Source organism: Acanthopagrus latus, chromosome 15 (assembly GCF_904848185.1).
Source record: "Acanthopagrus latus isolate v.2019 chromosome 15, fAcaLat1.1, whole genome shotgun sequence".
Taxonomy (NCBI): domain Eukaryota; kingdom Metazoa; phylum Chordata; class Actinopteri; order Spariformes; family Sparidae; genus Acanthopagrus; species Acanthopagrus latus.
In genome coordinates this window covers 1964642-1983621 of record NC_051053.1, presented here as the reverse complement: position 1 = coordinate 1983621, position 18980 = coordinate 1964642, and positions in this window count along the sequence as shown.

Here is an 18980-nt window from a genome sequence, read left to right as displayed (position 1 = left end):
CCTGCTCCTGCTCCTGCTCCTGCCTCTGCTCCTGCTCCTGCCCCTGCTCCTGCCTCTGCTCCTGCTCCTGCTCCTGCTCCTGCTCCTGCTCCTGCCTCTGCTCCTGCCTCTGCTCCTGCTCCTGCCTCTATCTGCATCTATGCTCCTGTTCATGTTCCCGTAATGTCCCTCCAGTCTCCCCATGATATGTGTTCTTTGGATGTTGATTCTTGTGTTTTTGCCTTTTGATTTGTACTTTGTCTTGCTGTTTTATTTTGTTGCTGGTTTTATTTGCTACTTTTTATTTTTTTTTGTACCTGGCTCACTACCCCTTTATCCTTGCCTCCCATGTGTAACTGCATTTGGGTCCGTCTTCCCCTTTAAACCCCGACCTGACACTATGATGCCTCCTTGGGACGCCAAGACATGTATTCAGACTGTGGATAGAAGTAAGAATTTTAACACTTAAAAAGCCTCAATGAAATTCAAGCTAGAGTGGAAAACATCAAAGTACCTTTGTCACATCGCGGTTAGTGTTTGATTTATTAGAATTGCTGTTAGCCTTTTGTTTTCCTCCGTGTGGAGCGCCTTTTGTTGTACCTTTTTGTAGTTTTCAGAGTAGTTAGTTTCATAGCCTGTGTGCTGACCTCTTCAGAGTGATTTTGTTTTCTGTTTAATTTTTATAGCTAAGATTTCAGTACAGTGTAGGATTCCTCCTTCGGGAGCGTTTTTCGTTCTTTGTATTTTAGGTATTGTTTGTCCTCCATAGTGTTTCATAGTCATTTGATTTATCATTCAAACTGAAGAGTTGCAATTTCAGTCAATAAAACCTGACATTACTTCTGCCATTCTGCATCTGAGTCCTCTCTCTTTTGTCCGAGCCTGACATCGTCTCTCCAAAAGATATTTAAATGGGTATAAAGGACAGGATTGGTTATGTCGTAGGGCACAAACAGCAGCTGAAATAATGCAAAGTACTAACTAATTAAGAAATATCTTTTAAGCAATCTGTGAATCAAATCTAATTTCCAAGTATAGGCCTAAACTGTATTCACTGACTTAAATCATGTAACTGTCTGAAAACACTGAGACACTTAAAACTGCACACACACTTGCTTTCACCACGATTTAATTGCATCTCTCCATTAACAGAGCTGTGTGTAATTCTGTATGTGGCACATCAGTTTAACTCTACTGATGATTTAAATCTCTCGACAAGTTGAGTTCTGTGTTAACGGCATGTTTGGCATCAATTCAACTGATGTCTCAACAGGTGTTGAAGCTGACTGACAGCGGATCAGCTCAGCCCTCATCAGAAATGCTTGATGCTGCAGAGGAAAGGATGTCTCATTTCTCGTAAAATGTATTGCCTTGTCTCCTCTCTCCTTGTGTATCTCCACGAAATCTTGGTTGGAGGGACTAAGACGCAAGTGAGGGAAATGTGGAAACAATTTATGTGAAATGAAAAATACACCATGATCCAGCTATCGTGGGACTTTCTTTTGAAGGCATTAAAAGAAAAGTGCAAGTTTTGAGATACTTTTTTTCTTTTTAAACACAACTGTCTGCAGGAATCAGAGGTGGATTTCATCATTCGATGAGATTCAGCAAATGCATAGCTGCAACTTCATGATTATGCATACTTTTAGACAACACAACAGTAGAAAATGTGTATATTCACCTTGACATCAAATTGACATGTATCGAAGGTAAGCTAATGCTGACTGAGTGACTGAACAAGAACAATTAGCTACAAATGAAGTGAAAAGTATTTTTTATTTTTTTTTCATGGAAACGGTTGCTATGCTTTCCTGTTTCTTATTGGCTAAAATTCTGCGACAGTGTCCTAGACTCAGCATATGATTGGCTGGCTCTCAGTCCCCTTCACCTCTCTGATAACTAAACAGTGAGAAACACAGCGACTAATCTGTGAGAACGGAAGAACGAATGAGAGAGAAGTGAAACATGGAATCAGGTCACTTTGTTTGCATTAAAGAGTCGTTCCTTCGAACTGATCCATTCACAAACGAGCCATCTTTAGCAGGAACAACCCATCCACATCAGAAAATCGAAATGAGGAAAGGACATTGCAGCCTTTATTGCCCCAGTAAATGAAAAAGTGAGAGAAACATGTCAAGGTATTGAGAGAGCTGAAGAGTTGGTGGAGGTTGGAGAGAAGGCAGGTGATGACAGTGAGGGCACTGACACAGAGAGGGACACTCCAGAGGGTGAGGAGGAAGAAAACATACAGAGAGAGGAACAGCCAGAAGAACAGCAAGTGGATCCATGTGGATCACCTACTGCACCCTTAGGTTTGTGATGTGGAGAAGGTGTTCTTGTTCAGGCCATTTGCAAAGCAGTGTCATTACAATTCATAGTACAGTGTGTCTATAAAATGGTGCTTTCTGCCATAAATTCTTTTTTGTGTCATTGATGTGTGATTCTTATGTTAAAAAAATAAACAAACACTACATTTTAAAATAAATGCATACAACAGTAAATAAATGTTGTTTATAGCTGTGCCCAATGTTGAATGTGCATCTTTCCACAGATATCAGCAAGTCCAAGAACAATGTAGACGTGCAGCCCAACATATTCTCAACCACTCTGATGGGGGACAGGAGACGGAGCTTTAGGCCACACTGGTATGAGGGGGTCAGGGGTCCATGCCCACCTTCTGCAGCACTGTCCTACTGTATTTAATTTCTGATTTTTGATGGCCCTACATCAGTGTTTCAATCAATGCACTCTTTATGTACAAAATAAACTTTTGTATAACTTTAATGTAAAGCAAAAATAAAGCATTTAATGTCTAATTATCATTCGTTTCTGTTTTTTAATGTGCCCCCCACATTGGCCCCCACAGTAAAATTTGTCTAGAACCGCCAATTTGGGTGAATATGTGGAGATGCAAGTCCCACAGCCACAGAGGCAGAGGCTGTTACAGTCTAACAACTGGTCCAATTTTTTATGGTCCAGTGTGCTGGATTTAGTGGCATCTCACAGTTAGGTTGCAGACTGTGTGAATGAATTACTCCTTGCCTCTGTAAATTTTTACTGTTTTTTTACACGCTGCAATTCATGAGTGCAAAATGTGTATTCTTTCTATTAGTGATATGTTTATAAAGAACATGCAAATGAATGGCCCTAAAATTCAGAGGAGTTGTACAGTATCATCAGTGATACTGAAATGAATGGTTTTGATTACAGCCTGTCTAGTGGATTTCTAAGGTTGTCAATATTGATATTTTAGAGTTTAAAAAATATCTAATGACAATATATCTGCCAATATTGGTTGTTGTTTTTTTTTTTAACAGAAATGGATTATAAAAAATATTTTGTATTAAGTGACTAAATAATGACTAAAATATTTTAGAAGAATGCTGTCAATACCTCCAGGAGAGTTCTATACAGTTCAAACAGAATCAGACAAGGAGCACTGGTGCTGTTCTGCAGGCTTGTTCAGACTTTATGGACTATATCAGTTTGTCTCTACTGCTAAATATGAGAAAGGCTCCTCTAAACGTGTTAAATTATTGATGCATTAACCAGCCAACAGAATTGTAATGTTGCATGTCCAGATGGTTCAACAGCACCAACAGTCTTATTACACATTTTCTTTCCGATAGCTTTCTCCTGCTCTCCTAGTTTTGGATCTGCTTAGTGTTGAGAACAGACTTAGCCAGGATATTTATATCAGCTATAGCACGGACTTTGACCCCTTGTGTCTTGTTTGCCTTCAGTGTTGCAGAACGTGACTCGGGTCAATGCTGCTTTTTTAGATCTGACTCCTCTTAAGAGGCCAGACAAGCCTCTGATGTTGCTTCAGGTATCTTAGAAAAGATATGTCTGTCTGCAACAATAGTAACTGATTCATTTCATTATTTGAATCACTCTGTTTTGAGAATTATTTATTATAGCAATAAAAACTAAGCATCTTCCTGTCATCATTTTTACAACTACTGTTTTTTGTCTTTTAACTTATTTTTTTTACTGCATTGAGTACGAGTTCCTGAAACTTTGTGTGGGCACTGCTCAGGAAAGCATACAAACTCCAATATCAGGAGTAATGAGCAGTGCTGATTGTAACTGATCAAACTGGCAAGTGTGTGATGCCTGCTGGGATGCTTTAAGCAGGACCAGAGTATATGCTTATAGACAGGCCTCTTATATTTTTAACTGATACTCGATCTAACCTGGCTAACTTCCGGTTTAGTGCTCGGCTAACTTGAATGGAGATAAAATAATTTTATTGGGCGTCTCTTCAAGATTTTCCAAATATTATTGGATATTGAATTGGTTGTGAGGCTCAAAAACAATTATCCACCATTTTACAATTTTAGCTTTTACAATACGAGCATATGGCAAAAGCCTTTTTGAAAGTACACAGTGTGGCCACAATAAAAACTGGCTTCAAGGCCTGGTGCTCTTCCTGGGGGCTTGGTCATGATGATGAGGCTAGTCGTCTTCTTTGCAGAGGAAGTTCCAGTCAAGCCAACAGCATTAAACAGCATCATTAAACAGCATTAAATGCTCCTCCTCTTCTTTGTTTGTTTCACTGTTGGATTAAAAACCACACCACCCTCCACTGTATCGGAATATGTAACATCATGCTATTAACTGATGGGGGTGCTGTCTTGACTGAGTGAGAACTGGATGAGCAGCTCCAAAAATAGAAAATCAATATGTGGAGGCCAGTGGTGATGCAATGGACTGCCACAAATGAGTTAATGTGTGGGGAACACTGCATGATCAGTATTACTTAATCTTATTAGTTGTACCTAAATATGTCAGCCCTTGTGATCCACTTTTTTGTCTAGTTTGTATCAACATTTGAGATGTTTGCTGCCCTGCCAGTGGTACTTGTGATGGTATTCACAGATTTTAGTTATTTTCTTAGAAGTTGACTGCTATTGTTTAAGGCAGATATTTGTATAGTTAAATGTTTACATTGTGTAATTTTGCACTTTTACTTTACCACTATAACTGCAAGATTTCTACTTCTAAACCTTTTGAGTTGTAAAACTAGTACTTAGCTAGATGAATAATTTTTGCACATACTGTTACAGCCTCCTCTGATAATTTAAACACAGTGGCTCAAAAGGGTTGGAAGAAGTAACCTATTGAAAGACGCCACACACAAAGTCCTCAATTAATCAAGCTTTATTGCATAATTATCAAAAGAAGATCCAAGAACAAACCAAAGAGGGCTGGAGATCCCGGCCAAAAAGAAGAAAAGGAAGGGAAGATGCAGGACCAGCCGTGCAGTGGGCTGTTGCTCCCACACCTCCCCCTAACCTGCCTATAGGACAGCTAGGCCTAAAACAAAAGGACACAGATAACTGAGCTCCCGGTGATCTCCAGCCAAAACAACCAAAATTCCCCAGCACCTTGAGCACATGGGGTTTTTCCAACCTGTTGGAACCACAGAGCCAAAAAGGGGTGAGGAGAGAAGCCTTGCTGGTCTGTGTGTGATCTCCTCTCTCATTTGTCCCTTGTCCCTTTGGCACTCCGGCCCTCATAACACCTCCCCCACTCCACCAGAGCACCAATTACCCACAGGTGTGCCCAGGTAGAGAGGGAGGAGGTGCCACCTGAAACAGAGAGGGAGAGAGTGACAGAGCAGAACACCGCCAGGCACATGTAACCTAAACATACTTTTTAAAATTATTCTAAAGCTCAACTAATAAACCCTCTGGTTTCTTCAGATTATAACCTTAAAACTGGCTGCATGATCAAATCTTGTATTGTGATAAATAGCCATAATGATCAACATCATGACAATCGACTGTTAGGACTGGGTGATATGTCCTCAAAATTATATTGCAATATTTTCAGGCTATATCATGATATACAATAAATATCTTAGTAGTTTGAAATCTCCTCAAAAGCACTTTAAAACATGCTAGGACTAGATGTCAAAATCATTTAGAACAATATGTTTGAAAATACTTTGACATTGATATTGCACAGATGTTGTAGGGATAACTAATAATAATTTGACAAAATAGAAACACAATGAGCTTATTGATAAATGATATGATGTCATGGTAACATCATTTCATGATGGTGTATAAAGTAGGTAAAGAAGTATTAGAACAAGTAGAAACTCACATGTGTGACTGTACAGTTATTTTTTTCATTGTGATGTACTATATTAAAACAATGGACGTAAAATCACAAAATAACATAAAATGAGTATGAAAAAGTCTGATTTTTTACTTTTAGATTTTTAGCTAGATTTTTTACACAATGTGCATAACTATACAAACATGTGCAACATCTGCCCCCACGTTGGGCGCCAAAAGATTTGTTAGAATAATTCTGCAATAATTTAGAGCTGGAGGAAGGAGATCAGAGTCAGCTCAAAATTCAAACAAGAGTTTCATCTTGTACAAGAGGAGCATTCACAGAGCAACACGCAGATCTGTTACAAAGTGAAGACTCAGTGTCTGAGGAGAAATGCATGGTATTTATCTGTTTCTGTCTCAGGAAGGAAGTGATAACACTGAGTGATTATTCAATACCTTACATGTGTCACAAAACAGCACAAAGGGTCACAGGTCACATTACACAGTTACATTTCACTCCTGCGTGTGACTTCAATTCACATCTCTCTTGATGAAATACAAAATTTCCATCACAAAAAACACAAATATGTTCAATGAACCATTTTTATTACTTATAATGCAAATATAAATTATTGTTTGCTAAATTTGTGCATTAGTTTTTGAAATTTACAAAGTTATATGTAACTATTTACATTTAAATGCAGGCAATGCCTCAGGCTCAGGCCTCCCTCAGCTCTCCTGCTTCCTTCACATTCAGCAGTCTCCTTATTTTTTTGACTCACAACACAAAAAAACGTCTACACTACACTCTGAACACACTACACTAAACACTATATGACACACTAACTATATACTCCAAATATCTCTGTCGTTGTCTCTGTCACCGTCACTGCTGCTGTCAATCTTCCGCCGACGTCCCTCCCACAACTTCCCCTGCTCCTCAGCAACCAAATCACGTGGTTTGCCATATAATTTTGTGATTGGTTGGTGTGGTGCCTTTTACCACCAATAGAAATGTGTTTTTTTGCTTGCAAACACTTCCTGGTTGCAGACACTTTAGTGACAAAAGCCTGTTGTTACTGTTTCTTCCTGCACCAGACACAAAGCAAACGTGATGCCAATGTTAGCGAAAAGTGTGGCGGACATTATTTTTTGTTAAGACACGCCGGCGCGTCCGTCCACTCAGATGTGGGCCGTGGGGGTGGGCTAGCAGCTAGCGGCTAGCTACACACGAACATCCTCAGATTCTGATTCCACTTTGTTGTCCTTGTGTATCCAGATCTCCTCAGACCCGAACCGACTAGGTCCGGACTCATTTAGTCACATTAATCCACAACAATCAGTGTAGATGCACAGAACGGGACTGTACCACCGGCAAAATCCCGGTCTAGCCCGCGCCGCTGCAGGTATAAATCCGCTTGTTTCTTAAGGTGTGTTGTAGGGGTGAGCCCTGCAGTGATTGGCTCTGGTGCGCACGTGACTATAGTGGCTACGGTTGACAATGCTAGCGGAATTGGTAAATCATTTATTAAATCATTAACTAACAGTATCATTGTAGTCCAAACAAATGCAATGTTGCACATCCGGCACACACGCACACACACACACACACACACACAGATTCCTCGCGTTTATAGAGAGATGTAAGAACAGTAAAACATTTAAAGCACAGGAGTCTTCAACACATTTCTGCACTAAGCACATTGTAAGGATTACGTATGACATCACCGCAGGAAAAGTCCAGTAAGAAAGAGACCTTCTTTTGCTCCTTAACACATTACAAAGTTGCCACACACAGTCACATTAGTAAAGCTTTGCTTTCTTAGGTAGATGGTCACTGTATATTTACAGTATCCCAACTAAGCAAATAAAAGCAGGAACAATGATGGCGAGGTGTATTCTGTCTCATTCCAAATTTCCTCTGCTACCCCTTTTCCACTGGTCAAAAATCCAATTTAAAGATCAGGCTTTTTTTGCAATGGGATTGTGAAAACTCTGCATTTACACCCAGGTTAATTGACCCTGCAGTAGACCCTGGTTTTTCTCACCTTGGCTCGGCTAGGCTCGGCTTTGATCTAAAAGTAAGACCTGTATGGACATGATAAATCCCGCTGTGTGAAGTGTTGATACCTTATCGACATCCGGTGGTGGCGTGAGGAATTTGGTACGCGATTCAAGGAGGTTTTATTACTGGACACAGTGTTGGAGGTGGAGCCCCGTTCATCCCTATGAAACCTACTCAGTGGTGCCAAAAAAGCTTGACTTCCTGGCTAAGAAAATACCTGGATTGCTAACCTCCTCTTTAGCGCCCAACTAACTTGAATGGGGATAAAATCATTTAATCATGCGGCTCTTCTGTACTCTCCAAATGTTACTGGACTGAATGGTTTAAATTATGGTCATGAACCCAGTCATTTTGCGGCGGTTGTGATGCTACAAACAAATTTGACAGACATTATTTAACAATGGCTCTAATGCATGGACCAAGTACTACTGGACTCAAAAATGCACATTACCAAAGTCAAAGATGTTTTACAGAACCTACTTTCACAATGTTAGCTTATGGAAAAGATATTTTTGGGCTGCAGTGCATCACGTGACAATGTAATTACATGGTTTGGCCATTTCGAAAACTTGCCAACACATTTCACGTCACAAAACACAACTCTTTAGAAAAAAATACTACACACAGGCTGCCCTGCCAGTTGAAAGAGGGAATGGGGTCAAAAGGCGACTTTTAGTGGGTTGAAAAACAGGTCACTTTCTTGCCGACAACCTTTTAATTCCTTTGTAAAGGGCTCGTATTCTAGGCTTTTTGAGAGATGTACAAATGTGACTAAGTTCTAACACACAGCTGGGACTGATAACTTGTCAAACAAAAAGAGGAGACTGTCATTGTGGTTGTCCTCTGATGAAGGCCTGTTGCCAGAATGTATCAACATAAGAAACACAGCGATAGACTGAGGCCATCTGTATTTTTTGTGACGGTGCCATCCTAGTTCATATGTATTTGTTGTTGTCTGAAGGTACTTCAGTAGCACAGGACTGACTGATTTTTGGTCTTTGTTCACACTGTCTGCTACTCCATAACACAATATTTAGAAACAGGCCTGATGTTTATGCTATGGGCACTATATGTATAAAAATACAAAAATTAAGGAGGTCCTGATACTAAAGAGCTGAGCATACATTTCCTGTGTGGGCTGACAGTATGAGTCAGCTTTGCTGTATAAAGCAAGAGCTCCCTGCTGTGTGTGAGTGTGCGGTTCTGTGTGGCTGCCTGACTTGAAGAACTGAATAATTAATTAGGACACAGGGTCCTCTGAAAGCAACAGCTGGTATAGTGCAGAAAAGGAAAGGAGGGAGTCTTTGTGTATATGTGTGCATGTGTGTGTGTGTGTGTGTGTGTGTGTGTGTGTGTGTGTGTGTGTGTGTGTGTGTGTGTGTGTGTGTGGGTGCTGGTGGAAATTGTCGCCCTGCCCCTTTGTTGAGAGCTGGTCCAAAACCACAGCTGTTAGTAGCAGTCTGATGATGAGCTGAGCAGTCTACGTTGCTGACAAGTCGCATTTCTTCTAAGACTTGTATTTCTAATAGCGCTTTTCCAGTCTACTGACCACTCAAAGCCGCTTCACAACATGTCAGATCCCCCATTCACACACACATTCATACACTGATGGCAGAGGCTGCCATGCATGGTGCCAGCTGCTCATCAAGGGCAATTTGGGGTTCAGTATCTTGCTCAAGGACACTTCAACATGCAGCTAGATTCGAACCAAAAACATTCCGATTTCTAGATGAACCTGCTCTCCCTCCTAAGCTACAGCAACCCCACAGAAGTCCAAAACATGAAAATCTCAGGTCCAAAACACCTGGCTTTGTAGCCACAGACATGCTGGAGATGCCACCTGTAGTCTTCTTGAAAATATTCACATTCAAGAATGTTAAAACGCAGTCTCAAACGGAAGTCACTGACTTGACAGCTTTCTCTCCTGTAATTCCACTGCCATCACCTCCATCTCTTGATATGAAAGTCAGGTAGGAATGTCAACATGTTGTGAACCTGTCAGTTGTTACAAAGACATATTTATGTAAGTACTCCTTCATTCTTTTGCTGAAACTCCGATCCCACAGACTGCTGAGTCCAGAAAATGAAGTTATAGATGATAGTAACTAATCTGGGTACTTTACCCTTGCTTCATGCCCCTGCCCCTTTTTTGGCTGAAAACAGTCCCTCTAATTTGGCTGGCACTAATTGCAAATTTTGAGTTGTCTGCCACTTTAATAGCATACAATTAGAATGTAGATTTTTAGCGATTAGGAGCCCAGATCTGAGGGCACAGCAGGAAGACAATGATGTTATGTTGTTGTTAATCGTTAATATATAGAAAAAAAAATCAAAGGAATAGTGATTATAGTTTAAACACATGAAGAACATGGGCGGCTGTAGCTCAGCGGGTAGAGCAGGTCGGAAGGTCACTGGTTCAAATCCCAGCTCCGGGCAGTGCTTAGCTGCATGTCGAAGTGTCCTTGAGCGAGATACTGAACCCCACATTGCTCATCAGTGAGGGCCCTGCGATGAGCTGGCGACTTGTCCAGGGAGAACCCTGCCCTCACCCTGAGGCTGGGATTGGCTCCAGCAGCAACACCCCACAACCCCATGGAAAGGGATAAGCGGTTCAGGCAATGACATGACATGACATGACATATGAAGAACTTGACACACACAACTACCATGAAAGCGCTCGACTGTCTCAAGACTTGCCTATAGCAAAATTCAACTGCAATAGCAGGTTTCAACCTGTAGAGAGCAGTCACTATGCAAAATTGTAGCACAATTTGAATACTTTGTACTTAGTGTAGTGATATGACCTGAATCAATCAACAACACTGCTACACACTCACATAGATTGTTTAAAGCTGAAAAAACTGGCATTTCCTTTTAGTTCCTCTGTAATATGCAAAGTCTTTTTTCCGGGATCAATATGAGTCTCAAACACTAATTTCACTTAAGCAGTGAATGCTAGTTTGAGAATCGGGACAGTTTGGATTGGGAAGCAATTTCTTCAAGCTTTACAACAATCCACAAAAAACAAAGTGAACCATGAGTAAGATTTTTATTTTGTGAATCTTCTGGTTCTGCAGTCTAACATGCGCTCTCTGACTTTTTCTGGATACAACAGGAATTTAAATGTAAATGGGAACAAGAATGGACGAAAGAGAAATAAAGATATGCAGAAAGATATTGAACAACAGCCAGTTCTTTTGGGGAAGAGAGTTGTAGCCAAGGGGATGTGAGGGACAGCTTGGGGGAAAAGCACCAGACTACCTGTGGCTGTCTGACAGACTGAATTGATTATCCAGACAAGAGCATTAGCTAATGAACTACGTGTCTGTCTGGAGAATACAGACAGGTTTTTCTCTTGATCATCCCTCTTTTCACACCAACACAATGCTGCATCACTGCTACTTCTTCTTGGAGAAATAACATTAACTGTCCACATTCATGTGCAGATAAAAGCAGCCACGAGGGAATACGTTTGTTTCTCAGACTGATGGAGTGATCTGGCATAAAATGATAGAATTTCTCTTTCCTCCCTGCTTTTTACCTCCCTGTCCATTTAAAGAATGGCAAAGTTGTTTTATAATCCAGTGCATTAGTGTCAGTTATGCTGGTGTATGACAAAGAGGAGCTGCATTAATACTGATGACTTGAGATACCTGCTGAGAAGAGTCCCTGATAAATTAAAGCAGGAAGTGATGTGTTCAGTGGCATCTCAAATTGGCAGTGACAGTCTTCAGACCTCATACAGCTCTCTCTGGAGGCACTAAAACTAACTTTGCACATCTGCAGTAGTAACCCCCAGCAGATCCCTTTTAAGTGTATCAAACCTCAATTCAGCACCAGGAGCCGTCCATACTATGAAATAGTATGGCATGTTCTATTTGTTTTCTTTCCAGGAGCTATGGGAAAATCAAAATCACTTGTGTAATGCTTGTTAAGTACTTTGTTAAGGACTTTAAGTACATAACAAATGCTCCGCTTGTATTTGTATGACTGGAATCAGGGTGTGTGCATAACGTAGCTAAATATTTGTTTAATCTGTTGTTTTAAGAGAAGTGCAAAATAACAGCTTGTGGGTTTATGAGAAATGAAAAGAGGATGCCAGGTTTACCATTTGCCTGAGCAGAGACAACTAAAACAACAACTAAACAACATCAGTACATCACAGTGACAGCTTCATTTTGTCATATTGTTCAACTAAACAACAAAATGTCTAAAGTGAAACGCAACAAGACGGAGGCCTCTGCTAAAGCCTTGAAACCATGTCGGCACATGAGGAATCTTCAGGCGAGGAGACTGACGTTACAGACCTATCAACTGTCATGGCTGCCATTACAAGCAGCCAAAACAGAATTTTTGGCATGGATAGACTCAAGTATAGCTGACTTGAACGCTAAGATAGATGCACTCTGGGGGGACATGGCGAAGCAGGAGACCCGTCTGAGCGAGTTGGGGTGCAGCCTGAACACATACTCGGCTAGGACGGCTACTACTGAAAATGAGGCTTAAAGCGAAAATCTCCTCACTCTGCCAGAAAGTGGAAGATGTTGCCGGGGGACAGCGCCGATTTAGTGCACGTCTGGTCGAGATAAATTAGGGTTTTCAATCATGTGAGGGGCAGTGGCCCACTGCCAGTATCACTGTTGGACCTAAACCCCGACCCCGGATGCATCATACCACGGCACGCCAATGAGGGGGGCCCTCCCAGAGTCATCCTGATCAGATTCCACTAACGGGAACAGGATGAGGTTTTCCGTACAGCAGCCCACTCAGCACCGCTGACCCTGCACGATAAGAGAGTGAGCATATTCCCTGACTACACGGTGACATGGCAAAGAAGAGAGCAGCCTTTGCTGATCCTAAGCGTCTACTCCGAAGCTGCCAGAATGTCAAGTTTGGTGTCCGGTTCCCGCAGTACTAAGCATCACCGACTCGACTGGTCAGGAGAGGCGGTTTGAAGATCCAATGGCAGCAGTGGAATACATTAAAAAGAACTTGAAGCCCAAGGAAATTGTAAGTTGATTTAACCAATTGGACAATGAAGATTAGCTGTTAAAGGGGTATTCCGGTGTAAATTTAATCCATGTTCTAACACACCTTGACACTGAGTACGACCCCACCTCGAGAGGTAGCTACTTACGTAGTTACGCCAGCTTACGTAGTTTTAGCATCCTCAGAAATGACCGCACAGCAACAATACACTGCAGTAAATGGGTCCAAGTACATTTGATATCGTTGCCGGCTTTGTCAGAAAAGATAAACAAAATTCACCACCTGAGAAGCCTCCTTGTTGTGGGGAAGTTCGATTACCGAGTGCAGTAGAGTCCCACAGTAATGATATTCACTGAGCTGCGGAACTCTACTGCGCTCGGTAATCGACTCACAGGGCTTCCACACAACGAGCCTGCAGCTGGAGAGGTGAGTTTTGTTTATCTTTGTTTATCTTTTCCAACAAAGCCGGCAACGATATCAGATGTTTGATGCCTTGAAACATGTGCTGGGACTCTGTTTCTAATGTTGCTGAAGTTTGGTGCTGTTCTGAGCATTATTTGTGACTTTTTGATGGCGGTTTATACTTGGATTTATTTGCTGCAGTGTATTGTTGTTGCGTGGTTGTTTCTGAGGATTCTAAAACTACGTAAGCTAGCAGTCCACAAACTTTATCTCTCGAGGGGGTGGTACTCGGTGTCAAGGTGTGTTAGACTATGGATTAAACTTACACCGGAATATCCCTTTAATAACAATCTGGTGTGTCCAAATGTGAAGAAGACAGAAGCCTCAACGTTAAGGTGTACAGAAAACCTACAAACACAGATCAGTTATTGTTGTTCAGGTCTCAACACCCACTGGAGCACAAGTTGGGGGTCATCAGAAAACTAAACCATCAGGCTGAGACCGTGCCCCCAAAGAAAGAGGGGAAGGAGAAGGAACAGGAGCACATCAGGGGAGCACTTAAAACCTGTGGCTACCCAAACTGGACCTTTGTCAAAACCGCTAAAAGATTCATATCAGACAGAGAGGGAGAGATGGAAAATCATTGTCCTTGTGTTACGGGAACATCTGAGAAACTCAGGAGCAGTGGCGGAGCCAGGACATTTTCTCTAGGGTGACCAGGATGGTTATGTGATCATTTTGGGGTGGCAATGTCTCACTAGAAAATATAGGGGTATTTAGGGTGTTGAGAGATGTGGTCTCATCAATGTACTGTGCCCCTTTAAATGAGTTTTGTTTTGTTGTGGCAACCGTGGATTTATGTTGATGAGGTATGCCGTGTGGTCATGTGACCCACCTGTTCTGTTGATTACCTGCAGCTGTACAGAATAAAACCCATGTGTGCCGTGATTGCGGTTATTCACACAAAGAGAGCTAACGTGTGCAGTGTGACGCGTTAAACGCTGTGTAAGAAAACTGTCATCATAGGGCACATAAACCACACACCTCCACAATATCGGGAATGCAGGTAATGGTGGAAAAGATAAAATAATATTCAGTGCATCTAACTTGTTTTCTTATTCCTGCAAGTAAAGTAATAAAGATGCGTACACTATACAAATGTATCACAATACACATACAACTGAGAGGACTTGGGAGATGCTCAGCTCAGCTTGTAGTGATCACTATAAGCTCATTCTCTCTGTGTATCAGGAATACACAGACATAATTTGAAAAACAGCTGTTTTTATTATAGCCTGATCAAGCTATATACACACACATGAATAATGGCCAGCAAAATGGGCCAACATCAGGATCCAACAAGAAACAAATTGAGATTTGATTACAGTCGTAGGCATACAAGGTTTAAGGGCTACTGTACAAATGCACAAAACAGTTGTTGTTGTTACATTTTGTTGATGGTCTGGAATGCTGTTAGAATAAAACTAATAATTATTGGTTATCCACTTAAAATTACAAAGAGAAATATTTTAGCTCTGTATGAAAACCCTCTGACCAGGCTGTTTCAGCTGGCAGAGAAAGAACCCTAACAGTATCCCTCAGTCAAAAGTTCAGCCTGCTGTTCATGCTCAGTCACAGTGTAACTCTGTGGCAGGTAGAGACACACCAGTCAATCACACAGCACACATCGGATGTTATGTTACAATCACCTTCGATTCGATTCAGAAAATCCTATGAATCTATTCAGGCAAGCAGCGGCCCCCGACCACCCGCTGTCCCTCGCTGGATGCCTCTCGGTCCCCACCTCCAGCAGCTGGAAGCGCCTCACCCACGACCTCGCTCGAGGATCGGAGGATGATGCGCCGTGGAAACAGCGTCGGAGCTGCGGAGGTGGGTAGCCAATTTCTGACGCACCGCTCTTTCAGAGCACCGCTCTTTAAACTCCCAGCGCAGCCGGTCTCACCCTGGCTCTGCACGCCAGAACGTAGTGACAGCTGTGATGCGGTGGTTGCATGGGTGGTTGGGGTCAGGCCAGGGTGGCCAATAGGGCGGCCACGATTTAGTGTGATATGGCCACGGCCACCCTCTGCCACCCCACCCCTCCACCATTGCTCAGGAGGATCTTCAATAAACATCATGTCCCTGTTCACTTCAAACCTACTGAATGCTGAGGCAGAAAGTTGTCCAAGGATGAAACACCCACAGAGTAATGTAGTTTATGCTGTTCAGTGCAGCCAGGACTGCACAGATTTGATCATTGCAGAGACAAAACAACATCTCCATAAAGGAATGGTGCAACACAGGAGGGCCAACTCCTCAGGTCTGTAACCCTAACCCTAACCCTAACTGTTGAGGTAGAAAGTTGCTAATTCTCAGAAGAATTTTAGAGTCGGCGTGAAGAATCAAATATCTTTAATACATGCAGCATAGAGAGAAGACCTGAAGTGTTCTCTGCAGACTTCCAAATGTTTCCGATTTAAATACAACAAAACAGAGTTTTCAATTTCCCATATTCCTCCCTTTTGACACGAACTGTCAACACAGTTCTGGGAATTACATTCAAAATTAAAATAGAACAAAACCATTAACAACAACAACAACAACAACAACAACTTGTGTACAGAATCTTATGTCAATTTATCTTGCTATTTATCTTGCTGTATATATTTTATACTATTTTTATCTTTTCTTTTTCTTATCTTTTTATTTTTTTGTATCATTTTTTAATCTATTTTTTTTATACTTGTTTTTATTTTATATTTATTTGTCAAACTAAGTTGCTATCCATGTTTCATAGTTTATGAAACAATGACAATAAACATCTATTCTATTCTATTCTATTCTATTCTATTCTATTCTATTCTATTCTACTTGGATCAGAGCAAGGGTCACAAATCTTCCACACACAGCAACTGTATAATATTTGACATGTCTTCTGGCTCTGCTTCCACTTCCTCAGACACTGCTGGTTGCCCTCCCTCCCGACGACCATCTTGGCTTTGCCCTTGACCCCGGGGTCGTCCTCTGTGACGTGATGTGCTTGGGTCTGGCATGTACACATAATCAGAGTCAACAATGCTCTCATTGTGGAAACTCTTACAAGGAAAAAATCATATTATAATGAATCCAATTAAATATTCTCCTTTGTGAATCACTGAGGGTAACAGAAGAAAAAAATGTAGCAGACCCCCCACTAAACTACGGAGCCCCAGACATGACACGATAAAAAAAATAATAATTGTGGCCACAGTATAGCTATAGCTATGTGTGCATGAAATACTACTTCATGGCCACAAAATACTAAGTTGTGGCCACAAAATACTAATTCGTGGCCACGAAGAAGTATAATGTGCACACCAAACACTAATTAATAATGTTAATATCATTCCTGGACAGCTCGGTAAGCAAATCGAGTGCACCTTCTCTAGAAACCGCAATAGTCTACATGATGTCCTTAAGGTGAGTGTCTTATCTTATTCTGTTCTGGTCAATATGTTGTTGTCCTGCATTTAGACAGCACACATGTGCGCACATTATTCCTACTTCGTGGCCTTCGTGCACATGTTATAGCTATATTGTGGCCGCAATTTAAGTTGTTTTTTTTACCATGTCATATCTGGTGCTCCGTTGCCTGTTGTTGCCAGCTAACTAGCAATAAGTTACAAATCAAAATACATTTTCAAAACAATTTCTGAACATTAGCAAAGCTAGCTTGACAGCTTTCAGTAATAGCAATAGCTATGTTGGGTGTTTACCTTGAGTATGATAATAACAGTTATTTACTTACAGGTGAATGAGACACAAGGTAGCTACTTGTAGTTAGATGTAATGAAAAAGATGCACTGATGGACTCTTCCTGCCACAGCTTGTTAGGACCTGCATCTCCATCTGTCCCCATATTCGGCTGTTGTCAGGCAGTGCATGTTCATGGTTTGGGGGAAGTGGCTTAAAGCTTGGGTAGGTAATTCTGTTCAAAAGTTTTTTCTATCACATTTGTATAACATTTCTTCACATCCTGACAGCATTCAAAATATTAAATGATTTGAAAAGAAAAAAACAGATACAATCCATGGTCTCTGGCAGCGACAGGGCAGTAAAGACTTCATCTAATCAGGTTAACCGGCCTGTTAATACTGTATGGACTGAATGCCTGTCAATCAATCTTCCTTACCTGACCTGACCACCCCGCCCACCCTGTGCTGTCTCCCAATCACTCACTGCACCTGACCTGGGTCTATTAAACACACTGGAGGTATGGCGGACTGTTAATGAGAAGAATGGCAGACAAACTACGGCCACACTTCTCATCACCAGCAGCACCTACAGCAGCTTACACTGCTGAACAAAGAAAGAAAAGAAAGACTGAACTGTTTACCAAAAAAAGAAGTTAAACAGCAAGAAGTAAAACGAGTGTCAACATCATTGATGGCGACAATAGATGGAGTTGAAGATCTTAACACAGACACCATGGTAGCTGTGTTACTGTTGGACAGGTAATGAGCTGATTTGTTTTTGTTGCAGAAATGTCTTATTACTCTGCATTATGTAGTAAACATAGTTAACATTAGCTCCTTATGTTGCTGTCATTTGTATTCACCCAATACTAATGTTAGCAGTTTGAAGCTAACGATTAGCTTGCTAGCTAGCTTAAATAACAGCATACTGCCACATATGAGACGTATTTACTGTTTACACACAGGCCAACATTTACACGTACTGTGGATCTAATCCATATAGCAGTGTTTACACGTGCACTGCTACCCTGAGAAGTTTGGATGAGCTGTATGTGAGGGGCAGACGAATTCTTGTGTGCTACACGTGTGAAAGGCCAAGTTCACTGTCCAGAGGTCCTGGGAAGATTGCATGTATCTGTGAATATAGTTTGCGATGTGTTTGTGAGCTGATGTTGTTAGACGGTACTTATGTGACGTTCCTTCATATAGCCTTTTAAACCAGATGTTTTACAAATGTGCTGATGTATACTATTTCTGTGTCCTATAGTTATAAGAGATATAATGTAAATGGGATTTTATTATTTATCTTAATTAAGAATTATCCTGATAATCATTCATTATTATTGATAGCCAATTTTAACCCCAAATTTCCTTCCATTTATGTGACATGAAACACTGCAACACTTCAGGGTGGCAGCCGATCTGTCCAACAATCCCAAAGTGAGTTTGAAAAGTGTCATAAATAAACTTTTCTTAAAAATAGTACCTTCAAAGCTTGACAGAAGTTTGCTGCTGATTACATGGTCAAAGAAAAAACCCTCTGGAGGAAAACTCAGATGAAACAAAAATTGAGTTGTTTGTCACAATGACCAGCAATATGTTTGGAGGCAAGGTGAGACCTTTAACTCAAAGATCACCATAACTACTGTCAAGGATGGTAGTGGTAGTATTATGATGAGTGGTATTTTTGCAGCCATTGGATCTGGTGTTCTCAAGAAAGTAAATGGAATAATAAAGATG